The sequence below is a fragment of the Mercenaria mercenaria genome, chromosome 10 (assembly GCF_021730395.1).
Source record: "Mercenaria mercenaria strain notata chromosome 10, MADL_Memer_1, whole genome shotgun sequence".
Lineage (NCBI taxonomy): Eukaryota > Metazoa > Mollusca > Bivalvia > Venerida > Veneridae > Mercenaria > Mercenaria mercenaria.
The window spans coordinates 61990768-62017874 of NC_069370.1; the positions used below are offsets into that span (position 1 = coordinate 61990768).

At 31.7% G+C, this 27107-nt stretch overlaps 1 protein-coding gene across 1 annotated transcript in view; it reads right to left on the minus strand.

Moving 5' to 3' along the window:
- Positions 1–2138, minus strand: part of LOC123561409 (dopamine D2-like receptor) — a 328698-nt gene extending 326560 nt beyond the window's left edge. Inside the window, exon 1 of the mRNA XM_045353759.2 lies at positions 2002–2138. The gene's annotated coding sequence lies outside the window, so the exon portion shown is untranslated. The remainder of the gene's footprint in view (positions 1–2001) is intronic.
- Positions 2139–27107: the final 24969 nt, after the last annotated feature.

Here is a 27107-nt window from a genome sequence, read left to right on the forward strand (position 1 = left end):
AGTTATGCAACTGAAACTTTTACTTGCCTCACTGATTAATATTCAGGCTTCTTAATGCAACTTGATTACCTGTACGACGGTATTTCGGAAATCTGCTGAGCAATTAACTGCATATAATAATGCTAAGTTTGTTGTCAGTTTTAAATGTATTTCTAGTATATCTCTTTAAAAATACATATAAATCAAATTATCCATTTTTTACATTCTTACATTATTTGAAAGTTTATAAAATTTGCTATATTATTTACAATTATTTTATTATGTTCGGACATAAGGTTTTTAAATTTAAACATATACAGTATATGTATTTAAAAAAAATCTGTAACATATGTAGCAGTGATATAATATTATACTAAGTAAATCACGCATTTAAAGGTACTTAATATTGTAAGATTTTAGATATTGCCATAAATTATAGTACATTTGTCCGATTAAAAAAAATGTAAACAGGCACCGAAAATTTTAAATATTTGGTAGAGATAAGAAGACAAAACCTAGTGTAGAAATAGAAATTATTGTACATGTGGATATTACCATACCTGACAAGAATGAAGCCGATGGAGAAAATACACATTTGTTAAATATGTCTTGCATATAGGTATATAGGAAGAAAATTAAAATTAACAGACCAAACACTCGCATTATATCATCACATATATCATATTTAGTTTCGTTGATGTGCATTTAAGCTCGGCTACAATGAAATTCAACTACTAGTAAAAATCTGAAATACTTGTTCTGCTAAATAAAATTTTTCAAAATAAAAACTATGACTAAAACAATTTCCACAGTCATGCCTATATTACTGCATTCCTATAAGAATCATAGAAAGTTTGTAAATCTTTCAGATTTTCCCCCAGTAGAAGACTTCCAAAATACTGTTCCAAGAATTGTATCTTCAGCAGACGTAAATGCTATCGGTGGAGCATGTTCGGTCTTAATAGAACATGCAGCTAAAACGTCTATATAGAATCTGTTCGGTTTGCTTTTAATTATATCAAAAGTGTTCTCTAGAATTCAGACAAATGTTATATACAAAACAATTAGATAGTGAATGCATCACAATCTGGTAGGAAGCAATTACAATACTGACACGTAACTGTCAACAAACAGATACAACTTGTCTCTCCAAACCAACACGTATCTAATATTATCAACAGAACAGAACAGAACACATTTATAAGTCTTCAGCATATAACAGCTTATCGATGTATATAGTTTGGGAGGGTGGTGCTAATCAGTTTCGCCTGATCTGATCTGGTGTAATAATTGATTTTTAGATCCATTTCTTAAGTCGTGCACCTTTGTGCCAATATTGCCGATCTTTTATTTTATTTTCTTATGGCAGATTTTAGGCTTATTAATGTCTTACAATTTCTAATTGTATAAATACTGCTGTTTTTATGAATGTATATGCAAGAATGACACTATAATAAAGAATATATCGACATACACGTATATTATTACTGTACAATAGTTTTATGTTAGAATACATCTAAATTAACCAATTTACTTATTGACTTTCGATAATCTGTTCTGACGTTCAAAAAAAGTAACATGTATTACCCATTATTATTTAATTAACTGCAATAAAACACGTGTCTAAAACACAATATATTGCGAGCTCAAAATATTTAACAAGATTACTGTTACATGTAAGCGGCTGTATTTGAACATTTTAATTTTAAGTAAAAGTGTGGCTGGCTGTAATCTTTTCCTTGAGTTTTCATTAGACACGCCGTATGTAATGTTTTCATTATTACATTTCTACAATTTCTAGTAATATAGTTATTACTCTATATTTTTTTTTAAACAAAGAGGTTAAGCTGAAGTTTGAAGTTTAATTTCTTCAAAATGAAAATTATTATCGCACTTGTTACAGGACTTTCTAATAAACATGTGTAAACAGTAAATTAGGTCGCATCCTCTAGCGTTTAGATCGAAAATAAAAAGAACACGAAAATAAAATAAACATCATTAGCACAAAAACGGTCTACTTACCTATTTTTTCTGTTATTTGCTTGAATATCCTAGAGAATAAACACAATTATCTCCCGTTAAACTGTATAATATTCCTGTGATATAGCTAATAAGTCTATCTTTTTTCCACAGGCTTTAACACTTGAACTGGAATCCAGCAACTGAAAAAAGAAATGTTTGCCATACAATGTTGGAAAAAGCAGTAGAGAGAAAGGCGATACAGGATTTTCACAATCTACCTTATAATGAATTAATCGTGATATGCAAAAGTAAAAAAGTTCATTTATCGAGATGAAAGAATAAAATATTTCTTAAAATGATTAGTATTTTTGACAGAAAAAAACATGAAAAAATGGTAAGGTCTTGAAATAATGTCATAAATGCATTTTTGTATAAGCACAAACTTTTGAATTTCAATTAATAGTTTATTTCCAGTATTCTAAATAAAATTCTAAAACCTTGGAGAGCCTTAATAGATGCTCCGTTCATATTAAGAGAGTTGGAGCTGCAAATTTATTCGCTGTACGTCTTATTGAAAATTTGACAAAAAGATATTCGACTTCCAGTAGAACATTTTTACAAATGACTGAGGCATTTAATCCAACAGAATAAGCCGCGTGCACCACTGAATGCGAGTGTTACTGTGTCTTGAGCCATAATTTAATTTGTCCTCAAACATTCACTTAAATCAATCTTCGATATTAAAAATGCTGGTCTGTCGCAATCTGCTAAGCGGTATATATCAGCTCTTACAGAAACTATATGCCAGTGTATTACGTTTATTTTATATATTATATTCATACACTTTATCTTTTTCATATCATACTTCTTTCAAAGGTAAAGGGAACAAACTTGATCGGAAAATCGAATACTTTTTTTCCTACCTGTACGAAATTTTACAGCTGTAAAAGACCTGTATTTTTGTTCAAAATTACAGTCCTGATTATTTCAAATTTACACATGTAGATTTTATATACCAACATTGATTTTACAGCTGTAGATTTCAATTTACAGCTGTAAAACAGGTCGAAATGTGCAAATGAGATAGAGCTGTAAACAAACATACAGCTGTAAAATTGAAAAAGTTACAGCTGTAAATATGCCTAAATGTTACAGCTGTATAAATATTACAGGTGTTGAAAATTGAGAGGGCATTATTTTAAGGGACGAAAGCAGAGGTACAAAACATTTTAGGATGAATTGCAATTCTCTAGAAAGGGTAGCAATTACTATAAAAATGGCAAAATAAATAACATAGTAAATAAAGAACATAATGTATTCTGTTTACAGTATAGCAATTGCAAAATTCAAGAGTAAACAAGGTAGAAACAAGGTAGAAACTATGCATCAGATCTTGTTTATAAATCTTTATTTGTCATAAAAACATATGACAATCTTGTCATTACGATTTTTAAACTTATCAGCTTCAAATATAGTGTAAATAGTTGATATATGTACTTAAACATGTTCTTTTATAACTATATTAGATAATTAAACATTTGCACTTGCTCCACAAAAGTTAAAATTCCAATATTTTAGATGATATGGTGTCTCTGTGAATTTCAGTTATATCCCGCCAAAATGCATTAAAGATGGCTGACAATACTCATGTTTCCCTCCAAAACAGTTACAGCTGTAATTTTGAGACATGACCATTTTACAGCTGTAAAGTTCAACTAATTTTTACAGCTGTATTTTTGAGACCTGTATGTTTTACACCTATAAATGTTTACTGTATTTAACTGGTAATTTTTCACTTACAGGTCTTTTACGGCTGTAATTTCAAAATACCGGTCTTTTACAGACGTTTTGCAGCTATAAAACAGGTCCTATTTTCATACAGGTATTGCTCTACAAGCATTTTGATAATCAAAACTGTGTCTTTTACATGGAGATAATCATCCGTGTGTAAAATTTATCATGCTAGCTTCTCATCAGTACTAATTAATGCCCTGTCTGTAACAGCATTGTTTGGCATTCTGAAAAGATTTCTCTACCATTTATTTTATCTATACTTATATTAATCATTCCTCTTCATTTAATACATTTGGATTTATTTAATTTACCAGTAATTATTTCCTTTCTTTCCTTTGATTACAATGTATACATTTGTTTAATTATCTGCAAAACAAACTAACAAGGAAATGTGTCTATCCTGAATTGTACTAAGTTCATATTTCGCCTTGTTAATTCATCAACATTTTCATAACTGAAATTGCATTAGACTAATATGTTGTCAATTCATATAACTAGAGGGTGTAAATCCTCTTAGAATATACTGTTGATAACAGACAGCACTTAGCCCAAAACAAACAAACAAACAAACGCTTCATTATACATATTCCATTCATCATACATACTTCCGTCAAAATGCTTCTTAATAAATCTCGGGGATAGATAATTTACGATGTGTTTCTAATTTTTCTATTCATTAGTAAAGACAAGGCGTATGATATGAATGGTTCATGAGTAATTATAGATCTACTTTATTTATTTTACCTGTATGTGCGGTCATTTCTAACCAGTAGCATTCTGTTCAAAGCATCTGCTACGCATCTATCAATTTCCTCAATGATTATGTTTTCCTAAAGCTTTTAAAATAAAGTACCTAAAGCATTTAAGGAAGGGAACTTGAGATCCATAGAAATCGAAGCAACGTAACGCCTCTGTTATATTTATTTTACATTCTTTTACAGAGTAAGTAGACAAAATCAACAATTTGGTAAGACAGTTAAAACCTTAAAACAAAGTATAGCACAAGAATTACCTATCTATAGCATTTCGGTATTTTTATGAAAGGGATCAAAGAAGTACCGAAGCTATGGAAGGCAAACTTTTCTGCACCCTTAGAGTATTAAGTTTATTCATATTGTACAAGTAACCTTAATCCACGAAAAATACCAGTTTCAGCTTGAAAAAATCAATTTTCAAAGTCTAGATCTTTTCTCAATATAATTAGCAATAAACGTAAGCCAAAATCAAAACTGCAATATCCTTATTTTTTTTCTCTTTGGAACCATAAGATATGGCCCGTTTATTTTGTAAAACACACACATACATATATACATACAAAAAAACCAAAGCATAAAGTTTGTACTACATGATCTCACTTATTAACTGAAAAAAAAATCCAACTAAAATATATAGTTCTATTTTCAATTTTCAGTTCTAACTCGTTTTTATATATAATGTACAGTACTTGGATTAACGAGACATTTCATTCTGAATAAGAAAATTTGATGTCTTGTAGAGTGTTATAACATTTCCAGACATAACAGAATGTAGAAAATTAAAGTCTTTAAAACTAATAATCAATTAATATTCATCTTCGAAGGTACAGTTAATCTTACAATTTTCAAATGTGTGTACGATATTAATATTTTGTTTTAAATGAAATATAGTGATTAGAATATACAGGAACTTCAAGTACAAAATAATCAGACGTTAGACTAAAACATTATTATAGATTCTATTAGAATTTAAAATACAAGTGGAGGTACTGAAAAAAAAAACATTAATGCGACTGTTACAGAAAGTCTTTACTTTAAAGACATTCACGACGCAAAGTTATGTTCCTTCTTACAGACAGTAAGGACATCAGATTAAGTTATCTATTGTCGAAATCGAAATAATAGAGTAACAAGATGTGCACAATTACTGTGTGTCAGTACTTAAAATATACTTTATTTCTAATCAGTATGTGCTTCTTTCAAATACTGGAAAAATTTATTCAGAATAGGATGATTGTACTTCTTATTCTGATAATAATTTTCCAATACTAAAAATTCATTATACAGTACTTTCATCATATTAATAATTCTTGCCCTGCTATCACTTATCATATAAGATTTATAAATACTAAAGCCAATATGACTTAGAATAATATTAACATCTTGATAAGCTGTGAGCTCTGTTTTATATCCCACGACAAAGTATTCTAGATCATCAAAACGTTTACATATTTTAAGTTTTTGGAAAATGGAATGAATTACATCCCAAAGTGGGGTGACATATGGACATCTAAAAAGAAAATGTTCAATTGTTTCAACGTTCTGACAGTGATTACAACAAGGGGAGTCAGATATTTTCCAAGTAAAAAGATTTTCTTTTGTTGCAATTATTCTATGTAAAAGTTTTAATTTAAATTGTTTCACCCTATTGTCTATGATAATCCTATTCAACATATAATATACGGAATTCCAGTGTATAGACCTTTTAAATGCCTGTTCCCAATATCTATGAATATATGGTTTTTCACTCTTTTTTGATAAAACATGCTTTTTACTTGTTTATTAGTTAAATTGTGTAAATCAATATGTGTCTTTAAACAAGTTTTAACTTTAGTTTGCTTCGACGCTGACTGTTTCAAAGTATTTTTCCAAATTGAAGGAATAGCTTTAACAATCCTAGAATATTCTGAAATCCAGTTAGATTTGTTTTTAGTTGATTTAAGATAACTTCTTCTTTAATTTCACCATCTTTAATTATTTGATCAATAAAGAGTATATTGGATTCTATCCAATTATTATATATTAAACATTTTCCTTTATATTTTATAAACTGATTGCCCCATATTACCTGCGTTCTTATATCATAAAATGATTTTGGATTACAACTTTTATTTACATTGCATAATTCTATGTAATCCATAACTACCTCTCGATAAAACCGTGGTATAGTTCTTTTTGCAGGGAGGGATTTAAAGGAATCAATATTCATCTTAAAAATTAAAAGATCTCTGCCATACTGGTTTAAAAACAAAGTCGGGATAATTTTCCAATTTGCACCATCTTCTATACATAAGGATCTAACCCATTTCATTTTTAACGTTTTTATATATAAGATTAAGTCAGGTACTTCTATTCCACCATCACTTTTATTTCCAATCAAAATTGATCTTTTAATTTTTTCTTTTTTATTACTCCACAAAAATTTAAATATCATAGAATTAATTTTATCCATAACAAACTTGGGTGTTGGTATTGATTGAATTAAGTAGGCAAGTTTTGGTAGGATTAAAGACTTTATAACCGTCAGTTTTCCAAAGAAAGTTAGATATCGATTACTCCATCTATTAAACAAACTTTGACAAGTTTCAAGTTTATTGTTCCAGTTTAACTGTTCACATTCAATAGTATTTGTTCCAAAGTACGTTCCAAGAGCTTTAACATTTTTATTGAACTTAATGCTGTGCAATGGCAATTGGTGAGCGTTTTTTGATTTCCCAATTAAAAGGCCTTCTGTTTTAAATTTATTTAATTTTAGTCCTGAATGACATCCAAATTCTTCAATTATTTTTAACGCTCCTAATATTTCATCTGTATTTTTCAAGAACAGAGTAGTGTCGTCAGCTAACTGTGTTATTTTGATATTTTTTTACGTTTTCTGGGTCTACTTTTATAGATATTCCATTAATATTGTCAATTGTCTTATTTTGGTAGATAAAATTTCAGCAACAGTGATAAATAAAAGAGCAGAAAGCGGACATCCCTGTCTAATGCCACGATGTACTGGGAAAAAACGTGATTTCCAACCATTATTTATGACCGAAGAACATATATTATTGTAAAGCACTTTTACCCAATTTATAAAGTCTTGTTTAAATCCAAATTTTACCAAAGTATCTATCATGAAGTTCCATTCGATTGTATCAAAAGCTTTTTTAAAATCAAGAAATAATATTACCCCATCTATATCGAACAGTTCTGCGTAATCGATGATGTCTTGTATTTGTCTTATGTTGTAACCAATGAATCTATTTTTAATAAAACCTTGTTGGTCTAGACTTATAATTTTTGGTAGTTATCTTTTGTAACCTCTGCGCTAATACTCTGGCAATAATTTTATAATCTATATTAAGAAGAGAAATCGGTCTCCAATTTTCTAAGTTTTCAGGATCACCCTTTTTATACAATAAAGAGAATATACATTGTTTCTGACTTCTTGAAAGCTCTTTTTCCTTGAAAGAAGTTTCATAAGATTTTAGTATCAGAGGTGACAATTTAGTCCAAAACTTTTGATAAAATTCCACTGTTAGGCCATCAAGTCCTGGGCTTTTATTTTGTTTCATACTGTTAATAGCCTGGGTGCATTCCTCCAGGGATATTGCGCCTTCACAAATATCAGCTTCAGCAAGGTTAGTTTATTTTCTAGATTTAATTGATTGAGATATACGTCATGGTCACTAGCACGTATAGACGACTTATATAAGTTTTCGTAAAAATTAACTTCTTCGGACAGAATGTCTTTAATACTTGAAACACGTTTATTATTTGTTATCAATGAAGTAATAGTTTTTCTATTTTGTCTAGATTTTTCAAGGTTTAGGAATATTTTGTATTTTTTTCTCCTTCATTTAAAATTTGTACTCTAGATCTAATTTGGGCTCCAAATAATTTATAATCATAGACTTTTTTTATTTCGCTTTCAACCTCAGCAATTCGCTTATTATCTCCTTGTTCTGTATACAATAAATTTAATTCCTTTTCTAAATGATACAGTCTATTGTGCCTTTCTCTTGATTTCTTTTTTGAATATTTAATGGAGCATTCCTTTATTTCATACTTACAAATTTCCCATTTAACTTTGTTATCTAGTGTTAAGTTATTACATCTGTCAATAATGTCATGAACAAGTTTACAATATTCTTCATCTTCAAGATAAGTATTGTTAAGTTTCCAATAGCCTGGGCCTCGTTTTAATGGAGTTTTTAATTTGATGGATATTGCTAAATGGTCAGTACTTTGAATTATTGCAGGTCTAATGTCTGTAGAGTAAACCAAAGGGATTATATTTTTATCAATTAGCCAAAAATCAATACGACTCTTTTCAGTACTGTTTTTTCTCCGCCAAGTGTATTGCTTTTTATCTTTATTAAACTCCCTCCAAATATCAGAAAGGTTATTACTCTTAATTAGTTTGTTAAGGTTACTACTAGAAACTATGCTCTGATTATTTGTATTCGCAGACTTTGTAATTCTATCTTGAAGCTCAAGAACTTCATTAAAGTCTCCGCCAATTACCTTTATACCAAAAGAATGATCTTTTAAAACTGTTAAGATAGTCTCAAAAAATAGGTTTCTTGTCTTTTTATCGTTTGGTGCGTAAATGTTTAATAAAGAATAAAGATTATTATTTGCTTCTATATCAATAAGAACATATCTTCCATTTTCATCACTTGAAGTATCAATTACATTAAAATTTATCTGTTTACTTATTAAGACAGTGCACCCTTTACTATTAGTTTCTCCAAAAGAATGAAGCATTTCCCAGTCACTCAATTCTTTATTTAAATTTGGCATTAAGTCTTTCGTAAAGTGCGTTTCTTGCAATAATACAATATTAGCTCTTTGTTGCATTAACCATTGGTGAAGTCTAGCACGTTTTAACCTGTCTCTTAGGCCTTGCACATTAAGTGAAATTATATGCAAGATTTCATTAGAAGAAGTCATAAAAAGGTTATTTACATTGTTAATTTAAACTGAAAGATGTATTTTTTTAACTACATGACATCCTTAATAGAACATAACACAAAGGTTACATGACACTTCCGTATATAAATAACTGTTAAAAACATGTACATAATTGCATATTCATACTTTGAAGCGAATAACAAGTAATGGCATTGCAAAGTTAATCATTTTGGACCTTGTTTTCATTAAAATTGTGTAAATTAAAATATAAAAGGTCTGAACAATGCGCTGTGAATAAATGAAAAAAATGTACATTTATCTATATAAAGCGCGTGATATTATATGCTACTATATACACAACCGTGCCTATTAAGTTCACGGTCAATACACATGTGCTTTAAATGACATTTAAATATACAATACAATAAACTGTGCTTTAAGTGACTATATATTAAGATTTTATCATACATGGTCTGGTCTATACAGTAAATAAAGCTATCGAGTTCACGGTCAATACACTACTGAATTTACAGTCAGTACACATGTGCTTTAAGTGACTATATGTTAAGATTTTATCCATACATGATCTGATCAATAGACAGTACATAAAATTTATCCAGTTCACGGCCAATACACATATGTGCTTTAAATGACCTTTATATATACAGATGTAGAGTAAGGTTTTATATATACATTCTAAGTTTTTTAACAGAATATTTAACATCGTGATTTTATTTATGTGCAATATGTAGAGTAAGGTTTTTTTTATATATGCAATACATATGCAATATATCTATCATATTACAAACTAAGTGCAATATAACTTTTTTAAATAGTTTTAATACATGTCCTTTTACCTATTATTACACTTGTCGTATCTATCAAATAGATCACGACGAAATTCTAACTGTATAACCAAATCGTTTGAGCAGTATTCGCAGTCGATAATACATATCATGAAAATCAAGTAACAAATTATGCTTTTAACAGTTACAGCCGACTGATAGAATCATCTGATCGCGATTTTTTTGCATCATCGTTCATTTTCTCCGCCGGTGTAATGCAATATCCTATAAGCCTCATAATACCACAATTTATCAACAACTTGGAACTACATTTTGGGCTACTTCACATGTAACACTGTTTAGTCTCTTTCTATTTGGTGTAAACTGTCCATAAAGACGAGTTGTACCCGTGGAAAAGTTTTCTAATGAAATATTTAAAGCTGGCAATTTCAAAGCTTTTGAAAGATAGAAAAACATCAATGGAATTTACCTCAGCCCAAGTCATTAACATTAAGAAAGACGTCAGGACGATCTTCACAGAACATGCAAATAAAACGTCAAAGAAAGTAGATAATATGTTTACTGAAAATCCCGGGAGAAAATTTCTGTTTGCTTTGAATTTGTAAGCTTGTCTTCAATTTTTCTAATTGTGTTATGACTGACGTAGAGATGTAAATCATGAGTGTATTTCTTGGACAAGTATGGCAAAAATTATTCAGTAGTACAAAATCAATAAGACCTGTAAGGTACATACAACTTTGAAAACTGATAACAATTACATGGTATTCATCTTTTTTTTTTTTTTTAAATCGGACAAATGTACTGTAATTTGTGACAATAACTAAATTCCCACAATATTAAGTACCTTTAAATGCGTGATTTACATAGTATATATCACTGCTACATATTTTACAGATTTTGTATAAATACATATACTGTATATGTTTAAATTTAAAAACCTTATGTCCGAACATAATAAAATAATTGTAAATGATTTAGCAAAATTTATAAACTTTCAAATAATTTAAGAATTTAAAGGATGGATAATTTGATTTATACTTCTCTGACAATTTTCTCCTATCTTTAATTATGATAATGCATCATTTCAAGTTCCCAATTGTATAATTATGTATGTAAATGATTGGCTATATAGACCTTGCAAGTGTTTAACTGTTACTTTTTCTCAATTAAAAAAATGTAGGTCAGCTTCTTTTATCAAATCTTGCTTTTATCTTTTGTTTCTCTAAATACTATCAAGAGTGCCAGAACAATATATACTCTTTTCACGATATATAAATTTATTAATGATACTTTATAAATCAAGTCTTAAGTCATTATCAGGCCTAATTTCATAAGCAATGTAAGAAAAAACACTACAATAATACTTGATTAAACCATTACAGAGAAATGTGTAAAGGCTAAGAAACGTTTCCAAGGAAAGTGTAATTCACTTAATTGCTATCTACTATATTACTATGTCTATTCATTAAGCATGAACTTAAATAACACTTCTAAGACTATATTTGTATCAAGTATCACCAATTTCAATTTTAAGATCAAACGAAAATTTGCTATTAAAGATATTGCTTGTGGTCGACATTAGCAAGATAACGGTCCTGTAACATTTATGTTAAGTCGTTTCCCTCACTAACAAGATGGAAAAATATGAATACACAGTTTATATTTACTTAGACTATGTGGCAAAGACCCATGTACAATTTTCTTTTCATTGAAAATCTTTCAATTTTATACTTTTCTGCTATTTTTCTTTCTTGATTGAAATAAATACACATGAAAGTAAATCAAATTCACTATTTATGTCGCGATTAACATTCTTAAATCGATAAATTGGCTATATCATAAATAAAAGCTTATGAGTAGAAATCTCGGCCAGTGCTTAGCAAAATTTGGACATATGTTGAGCGCGTAGAAAAGGACAAAGGTGAAACAGGAAAAGCTAAGCCGCTACTACAACCGCAGCTAAGTCTTGAAAATTTCCCACATATTTCCAACAAACAAGGTACGTCGATTTTTGAATGTTATTATGTACATACGTCTTCCATCATTATATTCTCTATAAAATTACTTCCATGTACCTAAAGAAATCCTACAATTCTCACCTCATGTCAGCTTCAGAAAAAGTCATCCCATAGATAGCATAAAATGTTACAATTTAGTGAGTATGAGCAACAATCTCTCACCAAACACGAAACGATTCGATTTAATATAAGGCATAAAGAACACTTACTTTGCTGCTATTTAAAGTATGTAGTTTAATTTGTAACTGGGGACGTTTGTTGTACGTGATTTGAACACATACTGTTTGAACCCTTTACGTTGTTTCTTTGCTATAATTATCGTTGATATTGGGTATAAATAAGAGTTTTGTACCTTGTGGTTAAATTGGGTTGGTTGCCGTCACAGCATACAGTATATCTTATACAATGTTGAAAGGGACCAACCAATTGTTAGAGCAAGCACTCATTGTAAAATACATATCAATTTAGACCTATCAGAAACACTATATAGATATCACCAATCTGAACAAAACAGTCAAGGAGTTGCTGAGAGAGCAATTTAAATACATTAAGGATCCAACAAATAATTTAACACAATACCTTGTTAAGAAGCTAATGCAACTACCTTCAGGACGGAGAACATGTTTAAATTCAGAATTGGGCTATAGGGCGGTCGTATAGAAGATATACCTGTTAAAGGTATAGAGGTCAACTGCTATAAATGATGGTATATAAAAGCTAAGCATTAACAGGCTGAGACAACCATAATTTATCTACACAGTTTGTTCAGAGAGCAGGAGTGTTCCAGATTAAAGTCAGAGAAGCGAAATAAGCCAAGGCTTGCAGGCTACTGTATGCTATGTATGATATTATACATGTGCTGAGCATAAATTATATATATCGTATTTTCAAAGATATTGTCTGACGGGAACATCAAAAGAAAGACCAATCAGGTATAGTAGTTTCAGCCTAGAGTGCGTTAGTTTTGCTGATACTTTAAGACATTTATTGATTTATCTGATCACTAAAATTATTGATTCCACAATCTAAACCTTTAAAAGTCATTGGTACCCGAATTATTATGGCTCTGTAGCCATAGGAAAATATTTATCCTACCTTCATGCGAAATCAGGGGCAAAATCTAGGGGTATAATAAATTTGGCTTTACTGAAACTGAATAATTTGATTAAACGCCTATTTTTATACAATGATATATTCAATGGCGTTGTACATAATAATAATAATAATAATAATAATAATTATAACAATATTTATAATAACAATAATGATAATAACAACCTTACTGTAACAAACAGTCATTTATTATTAATTCAGTGACTAAATAAACTTGCCAGACTTCTTCTTTTACTTCTTTTCAAAACGACGCCATTTTTCTTTTTCTTTTTTGATACCAACTACTTAAGACATATTTAAGCAACGATGGTACATGAGACCGGGAATGCATCAAAAATGTATTTGCAATTACCAAACAAGAAGTTTTTCATAATGGAATCGCTGAAGGAAACGGAAACTGAGTCTTACAGAGCGTTTGCGGAGTATATTTAGATTTCTGTACTTAAATCAAGGAATATTGCATTTGAAAAGGAATATCATTAAATCAAATAATCGAGAAACGGGTACCTATTTTTTCTTTCAAGTGGCGTTATGGCCTGTCGGCCGATTTTACCCAGGTCTAACGATTGCTTGATGATAATGGGTATCCGACTAGCAACTGAACTTCGGGTATAACTTTACTTAGGAGCAAATTCAAGTTATTTCAACAAATTTAACAGTACACAGAAGTCGGGTATAAAACGTAAGGTTAGCCTTAGCTTTTTTTCTCTTTTATTTTATAATTTGTAGGAATTATAGGAGCTATTTCAAATCAAATTACCAAAGAGGCTGTGTAAATTGGCCACGCATATCAGCATTTAGCGTACTAATTTTAAACTGTTGTTGAATTAGACACCTACCTAGTTGGTGGGTTATTTCGAGTAAAAATGATTTTAAATCACTCGGTAGGATACATAGATCTAAATAGATAAATAGAGCAGAAGCCCCGACTTTTATATCTTCTCCGACATCACGTTATAAAATTAGATTTATAAGACAGTCACCTAATACTCGCTATAAACTGTCAAACCTGTCTGTAAAGATCATCATTGGAAAAGACAAAGTGGTCTTTGTTGGCAGGGGGTCTTTATTCGCATGTTAAAATATACCGTAAAAGTAAAAATGGAACAAAAACAACAGTCTTTAAAGCCTAGAGGTGGACTTTACCGAAGTTTGACTGTGTACGAGATAATATTGGTCTTTCCAGCTGTGCGGTTTAACAAAAAACATTCGACCTAGTTTGCCCAGCCATCAATGGCATATTCACCTGAGCGATGGGATCGATTTCATTGCTCAAGTTATTAAAGGCGTAAGCACCCCCTTTGTCATATCATCATATCTCGAAAATACCATACCTTAGTAGGGAATTCGATTTATCGTCTTCAGAAATAATTTTTTCAAGTTTCGATTTTGAATGTACGATTTACATATAAATTATTACTATTTCATTCATTTCATGATACATTGGCAGAACCTGGTTTTATTCTTTTATTTATAGTAAGTGTGACAGCGTACACAGGGCATTAGCTTGTATTTACCTTTCACCATTTTACTTCAAGTGTATTTCTTCGTGATTTCCACATACCGTTTATCACTTGGAATAAATGTAAGAAAGCAATGAGCCGCGCCATGAGAAAACCAACATAGTGGCTTTGCGACCAGCATGGATCCAGACCAGCCTGCGCATCCGCGCAGTCTGGTCAGGATCCATGCTGTTCGCTAACAGTTTCTCTAATTGTAGAAGGGTTTGATAGCGAACAGCATGGATCCTTACCAGACTGCGCGGATGCGCAGGCTGATCTGGATCCATGCTGGTCGCAAAGCCTCTATGTTGGTTTTCTCATGGCGCGGCTCAAATATATTGTAAAACGTTAGGATAATGATCAAAATTTGAAATCCTTTTCTAGTTCTGATTCCTGATAAAAGAATCATAAAATGAATAATCCTTCATATGTCTGACACTACCGTAGATTTGCCGATTCTATTTAATTGTCTGAAATTGTTTCGATTATTACCAGTAGTAATAAAATCGTAAGAGCTTCAGAAAATCTTTAGCACACGTTTAATTCTGTTACACACAATATTCTACGATACTTGCAACAGGCATAATGTTTTGGGTAGGGAAGAGATTCAATGAGACATACATACGATTTCTGTACTTTTTGTGAACGCTGACGTACCGTACATAATTTCCCGATTTGGACAAAAATGATTTTAATACCGTAATTAGAATCTATATTAATATTGCATAAAGCGAAATACTATGAAATCCCGACGATAAGCTAAGATAATAAAAATCTAGCAAAATTTCAAAACGAGCTAAATGATAATAAAATACGTTATAAAGTGTGTACCTAAAAGTAAACTGGACTCTTCGATGTTGAAATGCTTAGCACTTTCAATAATTCACGTATTGCGTAAATAAGACGGTCTTGAAATGTCTGTTATTCTCATTCTGTCTAAGTAATATCGATCTCCACAATGATATCTTCACATTTTTAAACAATATGCAGTAGCACTTTGGCTCAAGGACAAATACCATTGATGTCTCGTGTGTATTGAACCTGTTATTTGCAGACAAATATTTTATCTTAGGACAGCATATGCAAATTGGGAAGAACAAATCTCTTTGATGACTGTTCTTTTGATACTAGTTAATTATTTGTTTGATACAAACGTTAAGGAATTATGTTATAAGAGTTTTTCAATTACACATGTTCAACTATCAAATGCTCATAAGCACTTAATACAAAGATCAACTAACCATGTCCGCATATTGTACATGTGTTTGGATTGTGTTTTGTATGATATGGTATGATATGATTAGGTATGATATACGATTTATATTGAACGTTTACACTATTTTGCTATTTGTTGAGCACATGTATACATAGTCAAATGAAAACTGTTATGTGCCTTGTTGAACCGTAAATTTCACAGAAACGAATTCTTCACAAAAATTGTACGAATACGGGTATGTCACAAATGTGTGAGACGTTTCACATTTGTACTCCTATTAAAGCCAAAAACGTATATTTTACCTGCCAAAACAGAATAAAAACCTGCAGTAAACGACTGTTTAGATGAATACGTCACACGTTCATGCAGAGCCGCAAGAATCAGCTTTTACACACAACACAACACAGAATTAATGATATATTTCGGGCGCATGCAACCCTTTTCCTTAATGATAAAGAGTGACTTGGTATAATCAAAATTGGTAGGGTCGAGGACTGCAATAATACGTTGCCATGCTTCTCCAGAAAACTTTGAAATGTTTTGCATATTTCTTATATGATCTTATGGTCTGTGAGGAAAATATGGCGTCACACGAAGTAACTTCGAAGTTTTGAATCATGTTCTTCACGTGTCAACATTGCGCATTCATGTTCCATCATCGTGTTTTTGTGCATTGACTAAAGCCGAAATTTGAAGAGAAAACTTTGATATGATGTTTGATCGTGCAATGACGAAGACGATATGCGAAGCACGATAGTGTGATGGCGAAGCGTGAAATTACGGTGGAGTTGCGCAATGTGAAGTAGGTGTAGACCTCCTACCTTGAATAATAACCTTTGTGAAAAATTAAAAGAGAACGATATATAAAAACATTGTCGTAAAACGGTTTATTATGTGATTATACCATTGGTACCAAAATAAATAAGATGTAGGCGTATGCATTATCCAAAGCTGTGTACATCCCGACATTAGATAAGAGAAAAGACGGAGCAGAATATTGCCGCCTATCCTTTTATGCACTCTGTGTATTTTTACATAATATAATATGAGCCGCGCCATGAGAAAAATAACATAGTGCATTTGCGACCAACATGGATCCAGACCAGCCTGCGCAGTCTGGTCAGGATCCATGCTGTTCGCTTTCAAAGCCTATTGTAATTAGAGAAACTGTTATTGAACAGCATGGATCCTGATTAGACTGCGCGGATGCGCAGGCTGGTATGTATTCATGCTGGTCGCACATGCACAATATTTGTTTTCTCATGGCACGGCTCAATAATGTCTTGCAATTTTATGAGAGTTCGTTAAATTCAAAGGACGTATTGATTTTTTCTCAGTACTCTTATAATGAAGAGCATGTACTTTAAAATCTCTTCGTTCATAATTGATCAAAAACCAGAAAATATAATATCAACATACATATCCCAGAGCCTAAAGTTTTGAAATGTCCGTAAAGAAAACTGATCGATATTCTTTTAAAAAAACAAGCAAGATTCCCTTTCTCTTTCTCAAAGGCTTTCATAGAATTATTGCAGTCTGAAAGTTGTAAAACAACATTAAAGTTAATGTTAGGTTTGCCCCTATTGTGCAGTAAAAGCGTTGGAGAGATAATTTGCTCCTTTTAAGGAAGATAGATGTGAAATGAACGACGCTTTCTTCTCATTCCATCGCACTTATCTTAAAGAATAAGTCGTGAAGTTCATGCACATTAGTTAATAATAATTGGTACATGTACTAACACATTTTTTGTAAATGATCTGATGAACAGTTTTTAAAGAATGTTTAACTTTACATGAAAGCTGATATTTAGTACACGGGAAAAAATTTGTTTACGGCAATTATATATATTATCATACACAAGTGCTTACGCTTGTTACTTTCATAAAACGCGCTACTCTAATGCTCGGTGAAATGCTGTTTTCATTTTCAACAATTTTAAAAGATGCTGTCAACGCGCTTCATTACTAGATTTACAACATACAGTATTATAATGTCAAAGAAAATGCATGCCTTAATAATTGATTACACACTGCCTATCTATCTGAAGGTAATGCAAAGTAATACGATCTTTAGTTATTAGCCTATTAGTCTGTTTGCTGGGAACACTGATTGCATTTTATAAAGTAAATATTTCAATCTGTAAATAACATGTACATTTGTTACATGAGTTTTGGTGAATAAATGAGTTATTAGAGAGAAATATATATTATAATTTAAACAAAAACTATCCATTGCATTTAGAATCTACTACAAGAGTAAAACTTATATAGAACCATTAAAATATATGAAATTAAAAGGAAATTTGGTTTTGTTTCACATTTTAAAGATACAAATATCCTTAACGTTTATGAACACCTGATATGGCTCACATACTCACGTTAAAAAGCTATCCTAATGAAGGCGTTAGCTGAAACCTCGATGCGATAAATTACAACAGACAAAACTTATATACGTGTTGTTGTTGAAATACCTACCGCATTCTTACACTGAAACAAACAAATATCCTCTTTGAAGCAAACAATAAGAACATATCTTAGTCCAACTCCTATTACAGAATCAGCGACATGATTAATGATCTCGGAGTACTTTGAATAGAAGATCTGTGGAAGCTAAGTAGATAAAACGCTAAGATCAAATTAGATGTAATGATGCGCATTTATCAAAGTATCACTCATCTGAAACTAAATAAAAAAGGAATACGGTCTCAGTAAACTACTCCTTTAAGAGAAATCTGTTGAGCATTTTTTTATATTTAGTAAACTATGCGCCTTAATTGCCTGTGTTGCAGCTGTTTATTATGACCACTTTGAATTCACAGAACATTTTAAGGCACAAGATTGCGCATTAACCTTTAAATTGCTAAATTTCTATAATAAACTTGTCAATCTTTCAATTTGGACAGTACCATCAACTGTTAAAGGGGGTGCTTACTAAAAAGATACTGTTGAATGGAAAACAGTGCAGATCATGATCAGACTGCACGGATGTGCATGTTGATCATGATCTGCACTGGTTGCAAAGGCAGACTCTGTCGTGTTCAGCATGATAAGGGTTAAATGATGAAATGACCGGGAAATCATACAGAAATATGCCCGAAGAAAGACATAGATAAATACTGTTTTCTGTTTTCTTGCAATAACATAAAAACTGACGTCACTTATTTTAGAGCAATGGAAAAACAAGAACTGTTTCATACCAAAATGAATACTGTGATGTCACATAAATGCGCACAATGTTGCGCATGTAAATTTAATAAAATGTTATTGACACAGTTACAATAGTTAATATGCGAGGCTATCTTTAACGAGTGAATTAAATATATTGTATCACTAGATGAAAGATACAGCATACTTACATGGACTCAAACCAGCAGATCTATGAAAATTGGCATTCTGCGGATATTAAATGAAGTGAATGACTTTGATTTTTCGGCGAATCGACACAGAAAAATGATATAAAATAAAATGTATAACGAATGCTCCCTACCTGCATGAGTAAAATATGCTGTCATAATGGGTGAATGTGCACACTAAATATTGTATAGTAATTATAACATTCACGGTTTCATTAACATTCTGTGTCCGTCTAAAATGGGTGTTTCGAGATGAATAAAATGACTGTGAACGATGAAGAATACAATTTCAATCCCAGCATTGAATCTGCTTATTATCAGAACTATATCTTAACTGTTAGCAAAATGATCCAATACTTTATTTCTTTAAAATAGAAAAAGTGGAAACTCCACAGGTCGCTCGATACGACAAAAAGGCTCGGTTTGATTAAGCTTGTTCAATGGTCGGTAGTGGAAATTCATGCTACCGTCCACGCCCACTAGCCCCGGGGAGCAGTCACAAAAACTAAAATCCAGGAGTTTTGACATGATAAAGCAAATACAATCCTCTGCCGTTTTGTGGTATTAGTAACAACTCTTCGTTGCCTTACACTAACTGGCTAACTTTTCTCTAAGCTTTTGGTAATTATACATGAACGTTTCGACGTTATTCAATTACTGCTTTACAGAAAGCCAAAACTTGTTTACTATATACCAACATATATCACGAAAGGACCATAATTACGCATTTATCAGCGTTCCATTACGGTAGTCAGTAACCATTAAAGTACAATTAAGCACCATTTAGCAGTCATTCACGATGGACTGAAATCCATCATTTGGTACCGTTACTCTCTGTTAATGCAAATATGCCCAATTCCTTTTTACTGTTGCCAAGGTAACTCTTCTCTCTGTTCAAAACGTATTTATTTGTACAGAGTAGTTGCATCAGGTCATAGTTTTTAAACAAGGTATTACAAGAGGCTAGTTTGTACAGCTTTGTACTCTTGGACATCATTGAAAAATAGCTATATACTAAGATATGATTTATCACCTATTCTATCAACAAGATGCACGGTTCTGCTGAGAATACAGCATTGGTGACGACCTGATACATTTTTCTAGGTTGATCTACTTGTATTGATCGTTTCCGTATATCTCTTTTTAATGAAAATAGTAACATCCCATGTGTTTGGGATTCTGTAGACTTGTACCACGAAACACGTGCATTATTCTTACTTTAACAGATGATCAGTGTTGGCCACTGATCATCTGTTAAAGTAAGAATAATGCACATTTTTGTCATATAGGTAAACAACAAAGGCAAAACAACAACGATAAATTCTAGGTGGCAGGCGGACCTGTCAGAAGCACTATGATGTAACTTATGACTTGAAATGCCACTTGACGCCCGGTCTATTACTGCTCAAACAAATAAAGTTCAGAATAATTTTGATTATAATATTTCAATAAAAACTTTAGAATAAAAATATGAAAGCCATTATTGTGGATTATCGTCTGCTTACAAAGGTTCAGAGTTCAACTGCTTGACTATATAACCACTTCGGTTCACGCCCTCGTGGTACAACTCCTGCCACGCAATAGCTGCAATCCTAAAGTATCCTAAATCACATCTATTTAGATACAATCACTACTATATCAATGAATATTGAGACAAAAGTTTAGACTGAAGACATATAAAGCAGAAAATATTCCTTAACTATACCCAGTTATCCAATTCGATCAAGGTGAGCTAAAACTACAGTGACAGTAAAAAAATCAAATCAAGTAGGTTTGACCGATCATTGTCGTTTATTATCAGTAAGGATTTATTTTGACCGATAAATGACAATGAATAATCTAAATCATTGACAGGCGCGGCTAAATAATGTGTTTGGTATATTATGGCATTTACCTTAAATTACTTTGGACCAAAGACGACATTCTAGGAGTCGAGGCGAGTAAACTACTAGTATATACAAACAGCAATTTCGATACGTTTTGACACTTTGATATTAAAGATACTTTTCTGGAACTATTTTTGACTGATTTTAGACTGAAGACATATAAAGCAGAAAGTATCATTCTGATACTTCGGTGCCGATTTCGCCACAAATAGCCTCTTAAAAAGCGTTTAGCAGTTAAATTTAAAAAAATCGATTTGCATAATAAAATATAAAAAAGACTTTAAAAATGCATCAATTATACGATATTTTTACACGTTCTGAATGAAAAAAAGTACAGCAATGTCAGATAAGCGTTTTCTACAGGCAGAAAACCGCAGAGGCGAAAACAGATCTATATAGCTATGACTTTTAACAGTTTCTATTCTGAAGGCACACTGTCAATTCCAGATAAAATTTGGTTCTCTAAAGTGTCTGGCTATCGGTTAGAGTAATTGCTACCTTTATAGATATTAAAACTTCCCAAACCAGACGTAACTGGAAACAATTATTACGTTTTATCACATGTTTGACGTAGCGGAAGTGTAATAAAGCCATTAAATAAAAATGTAATACACTAGTGTAATAAAGCTTTGACGTCGTCGTCGTTTATAGTATAGGAGACGTTGGTCAAATTGACTTGTTTACCTAGTAAAAGAAAGAAGAATGTTTTTAATATTTCGACAGGAAAGGCTAACATGTGATAAAAAGAATATTACATTTGTGAATTTCCACATTGAATTTATTAAACTCGTTGAATAAAAATGAAAAAATTCTCGGCAGAGCCTCGCATTTTATTATTTTATTCAGCTCGTTTTATAAATTCAATATAAAAAGACACTCATGTAATATCATCTATATAAGTAATTTGATACAATTATTGAATGAATAGTTAGTCGAACATGACGTAGGTGGATGCCATTTTATTGTTGTAGATACTGAATATATTGTTATAATGGTAACATATTTTAAGCATTCCGGTCACTAAATAACACCAAATAATGGTGTGTTTTTTTGCTACGAATTGCTCTTTGATTTATTTCGTTAAAAATCTCCATAACGTCATTAGAGTCTTTTTGATATATAATAAAAACACAGGATCAACGCTAGTTCCAATTTATATATTGATGTTTAGTGTACAAGCAAAACGTGCTTATTAGATAGAAATCATTTTATAAAAGAACAGATCAAACACGTATAAGTTAATACGGACAGCTTAAGAATACCATGAAACCTGTTATTAATCTAAAGTTACATTTGCCATTGCAGGCAATTTTCACAAATATCCGAATAATAATTATATTCTTGTATATGTTGTTACTGCTTCTGTTGTTTAGTATGCAAATCTGACTAAAATACAAAATGTCGCAATTACACAAGTCACACTATTCCAAAGTGTACGGTTGTCTCCTTACTGATCGTATTTTGTTTGTGCATCCATACATATTCAACAAATTTGCGTACGCCAAACATCTGTTACCACGACAGTAAGTCATACGGCTCATTTTATACACAGTTGGCAATTTTGGTTGATCTTGGTTTGCTGCTACGTTTTTCCTTCTTTTCCTTTCAAGTATTCTAAATCTAATTTATCTGAAGATACACCACTGTCTTTAAAGATTCACAATGGGGAATATAAATGCATCTTGTATGAAATTATCTGAGTTGTACCCTTATATAAGATTTACTTTAAGAGGTGTGACATATTTTACAGAATATATAAATGTTGCTGCCTAAAAATCACTCGATCACTTTGTTTTACGTTTCATTTAGAAAAAGAGATAAATTATTTGTACTGATGCAAACAAAGACTGATAAAAGGCAATCTTATTCAAAGCTTGACATAAATATAAATGAATGTGATAAAAATTAATGCAGTTCTTCTACAGTTATTCAACAATCGTCAGTCCTGTTATATGGACACTAATAAACCACATTTCGATAAACCATGTTAATGTGTCGCGTGATGCGGTTTAATTTGACTCCATCAATAACACATACTTTCTAGCCTGATGTTATCCGATTTGACAATATTATGCCAAGAACACTCAATTCTTACATTGTTGATGTCAGTATTAAACTATGTCATTATTTTATTAAGTTATAAAAAAAACTGTCGTAAGTATTGAACATGTACCAGGTTTTTATGTGACAGTAAAATGTGCTTTATATATTACTACTAATACACTTATTGTTTTAATCACGGAATTTGTCTTAAGACAATTAGAAGAGAGAGAGAGAGAGAGAGAGAGAGAGAGAGAGAGAGAGAGAGCTAACTTTTACTAGGACATATACAGCAGACAGGGAACTTTTTTCAGCGTAAGATGATAAATCTTTTTCACTAAAACAGCTAAGAACTTGTAACTAAAATGCAGTCCAATGCAATTCAATAAACACTGATAGAAAGTAACACTTCTGAAGCATTCGGATATCCAAGATTAATTTTATTTATTACAGAGGTCGTAAAATGATGCTTATCTCAGTGAAATCGGTAAGAATTTTATTTTGGGTTTAAATATGCATCTTATAACCTCTTAAATTTTACGAGTTGCGTATGATTGATGTGAACGTAAACAAACCTCTACAAACTAATGTACATAAAAGTACCGGTTACAATTCACACATCAACACTAGTTCTGTCTACTCTATACTGCTATTATTAAAAATAATAGGTTTAACTGGTCGCTGATATTTTGACGTTGTGAAATAAGATACTTAGCATATAATGCTCGATAAATAAATTCATTTTTATATAATTCTGCATTTTCAGCCACAATAAGCCAGTTCTCTAGTTTGATTCGATTTACGTCTCAGTATAATATTTTCGCATTAAACAATACGCATTCAATATTATTTCCTTTAACAAACCAAAGCCTTATTTTGACGGAATATAGTCGGCACAAACATTTCCATTCTTTTTGTAACATTCGATACAATCTTGGTTCATTATATATATATATATATATATATATATATATATATATATATATATAGAGAGAGAGAGAGAGAGAGAGAGAGAGAGAGAGAGAGAGAGAGATACAAAAGGAAATACGTCCTGTCCTTACATGGTGGTTTTGACTGCTGAACAGTATCGTTAATTGAATAGTGGTTTCAATTCAGAAAACTTGACCACTTCTACATGCAAAGCCAGACGAATAAAACCTGCGAGATAAGGTCGTACTTTAAATTTACATAATTAGTTGAAGGTATTCCACTAATTACGAAGTCCTGACGCACGTGGATGTTCTTAGCCTTTCCTGTCAGTTCAAACAATTATATATGAAAGCGTTGCTTCCTATATATCACTGCACTCGAGGTTTCTGAAGTTATTCTAAAATAATATAAACCATTTTTCAGAAGTGTTTCAGTAGTGTTTCAGAAAATGAAATATTGATTCATAAAAACTAGAAACAAGATTAATGTTTCTGTTTAAAGTGATTAATGGTTTGAAGAAATATATTCCAAACCATTGCTTTTCATCTGTTGATTAATTTTTTGCTGAAAACCTAAAGGAACTTTAAGCCATTATATTTTCGATGGTTTTTCTGTACATTCACTACACTTTTTCAGAGTTTCAGAGTGTTATCAGTTTAGTACCATAGTTCCAAACTTTACGTGGCAATGATGATTTATAAGTATGTAAATATTGATACACATTTACTTTGGACATTCGTACTATAGGTGTCTGATATGCTGCTTAAATAGTTTTCAGAAAGGCAAATCTGTAAGCCGAAGACAAAATCATTTCGAACACTTAAGTACTACACATTGTTTTAATTATCTCATTAATTCCTGTTATTACATGGTTCCTTGTATAAACCGCTAGCCCATAGTTCATGCTACATGACCGGCCTATGTTTAATAGATCTTTACGTTTCTAAGTCAAACTGTGAACAAATATTTCTAATACCATGTAATAAAATATTTATTAAATGGCTCAAATGGCTTGCTCTAAATGACACAGAAATGACCATCTGGATTTTTGAACACACTGTTCCATTCAGTGATTTATAAACACGGATAAATATCCAAAAGAAAAAGCAATTCTCCAAGAACGCCGCATCCTCACAGTGTTACCTTTTAGACGTGTATAGATGGATCATTATCTAAATAATACATACACAAAAATAATTATAAAAGTAAAACAAAAAGACAAAGACATAACAAAGCAACACCGTGGGACATCGCCTTGGAACAATCAGGACTTTAGGACTTAACGGGGCACCAGATCTTACTTCTAACCTCGTGACAGGACAGCGAAAAAATGTAGACATGTATCTGAACTACACATATAAATTCTAGACAGGCAAATAAAATCAGTTGAATCTGATATCTAGTCCAGAGCTATGGGCTCGTAGAAGTAGCATGTAAAGTGTTGTCTATCACGATATAGGAGCATATTACGTGCTCAAGCAATGTCTTTGTTGGCTTTCAGACAAATGATGTATTAAGAAATTGCTTTTAAGCATGCGGAAGGCAGATTATGATTGGGTTCTTTACTAACGCCTATGAGAGTTTGTAGCTGTATTTCAATGTCTGTAATATGCCCCAACAGCTTAAACATCTGAAACAGTTGTTTTGCCAAACCGAATTGGGAAAACTAATGGCTTTATGGTCATCTATTCTGATCACAAGAGGACCAAGATGGCCGTTGATAGCTCACCTGAGTTAAGCTGTTTGCATGAACAGTTCTGCATATAGGGAAAAGTGACCACGCCCTCTGCTGGCCATGTTTTTTGACAAATCAAAACAATTTGGACAATCTAGGTAGAACGTCACAAAAGACAATTTTGTGAAATTATTTTAAAATCGGGCCAACAGTTTCAAACTAGAAGTGTTTTTTTCTAATGTTTCCACTACATATATAGAGAGAAAGTGGCCACGCTTTCTCGCGGCTATGTTTTTGAATGAATCGGAATAATTTGAACATTCTTGGTAGAGGGTCACACAAGGACCATTTGTGTAAAAATATTTTAAAATCGGGGCATGTTTTTCTCACAAAAATGTTTTTTAAGTTTCCACTATATACATTTAGGGAAAGGTGACCACTCCCCTGGCGTTCATGATTTTGGACGAATTGAAATAATTTGAACAATCTTGGTAGAAAGTTATATAAGTACCATTTCTGTGAGATTATTTAAAAAATCGGACCAGCGATTTATGTTATGTTGAGATTTTTTTAGTCTGACGGCCCTTTATGTAACCAAGCGGAACCGTTTGAACAATTTTGGTAGAAGACCACCCAAGGAACATTCAGGCAAAGTTTCATCAAAATCCTCTAAGTGGTTTTGGAGGAGATGTCGTTCAAAGAAACTGTTGACAACGGATGGACTACGGACGACGGACAAAGCTTGATCACAGCAGCTTTCTATGAGCACTTTGTGCACATTTGAGCTAATAAAAGCATTGTAAATAATGATACTGCTTTCATATAAAAAGCATAACATATTGGTAAACACTTATAACCAACTTTGTTTACCTCTTCCTTTAGCTGGCGTCATACAATACATGGATAGTTGTAATATCGTCGTTCCCAGATTATATCTCCAACAGACATAAGTATGATCAGCGGAGCATGCTGGATCTCAGCTACAACGTCTATATCGAGCATCGAGAGAAAAGGAGATCGAAGCGTTCAAACGCATGGTGGGCGGAATTCATTTTTTTTTCTTTTAGACTACACTTTTAACCGACCAGTATATTTTAGATTTTTGTCGGCGTTTAATGAAAAAAAAAAACCTTAAAGTTCTACTTTTATTCTATATCGTCGGAAAATGCAAAAAAAA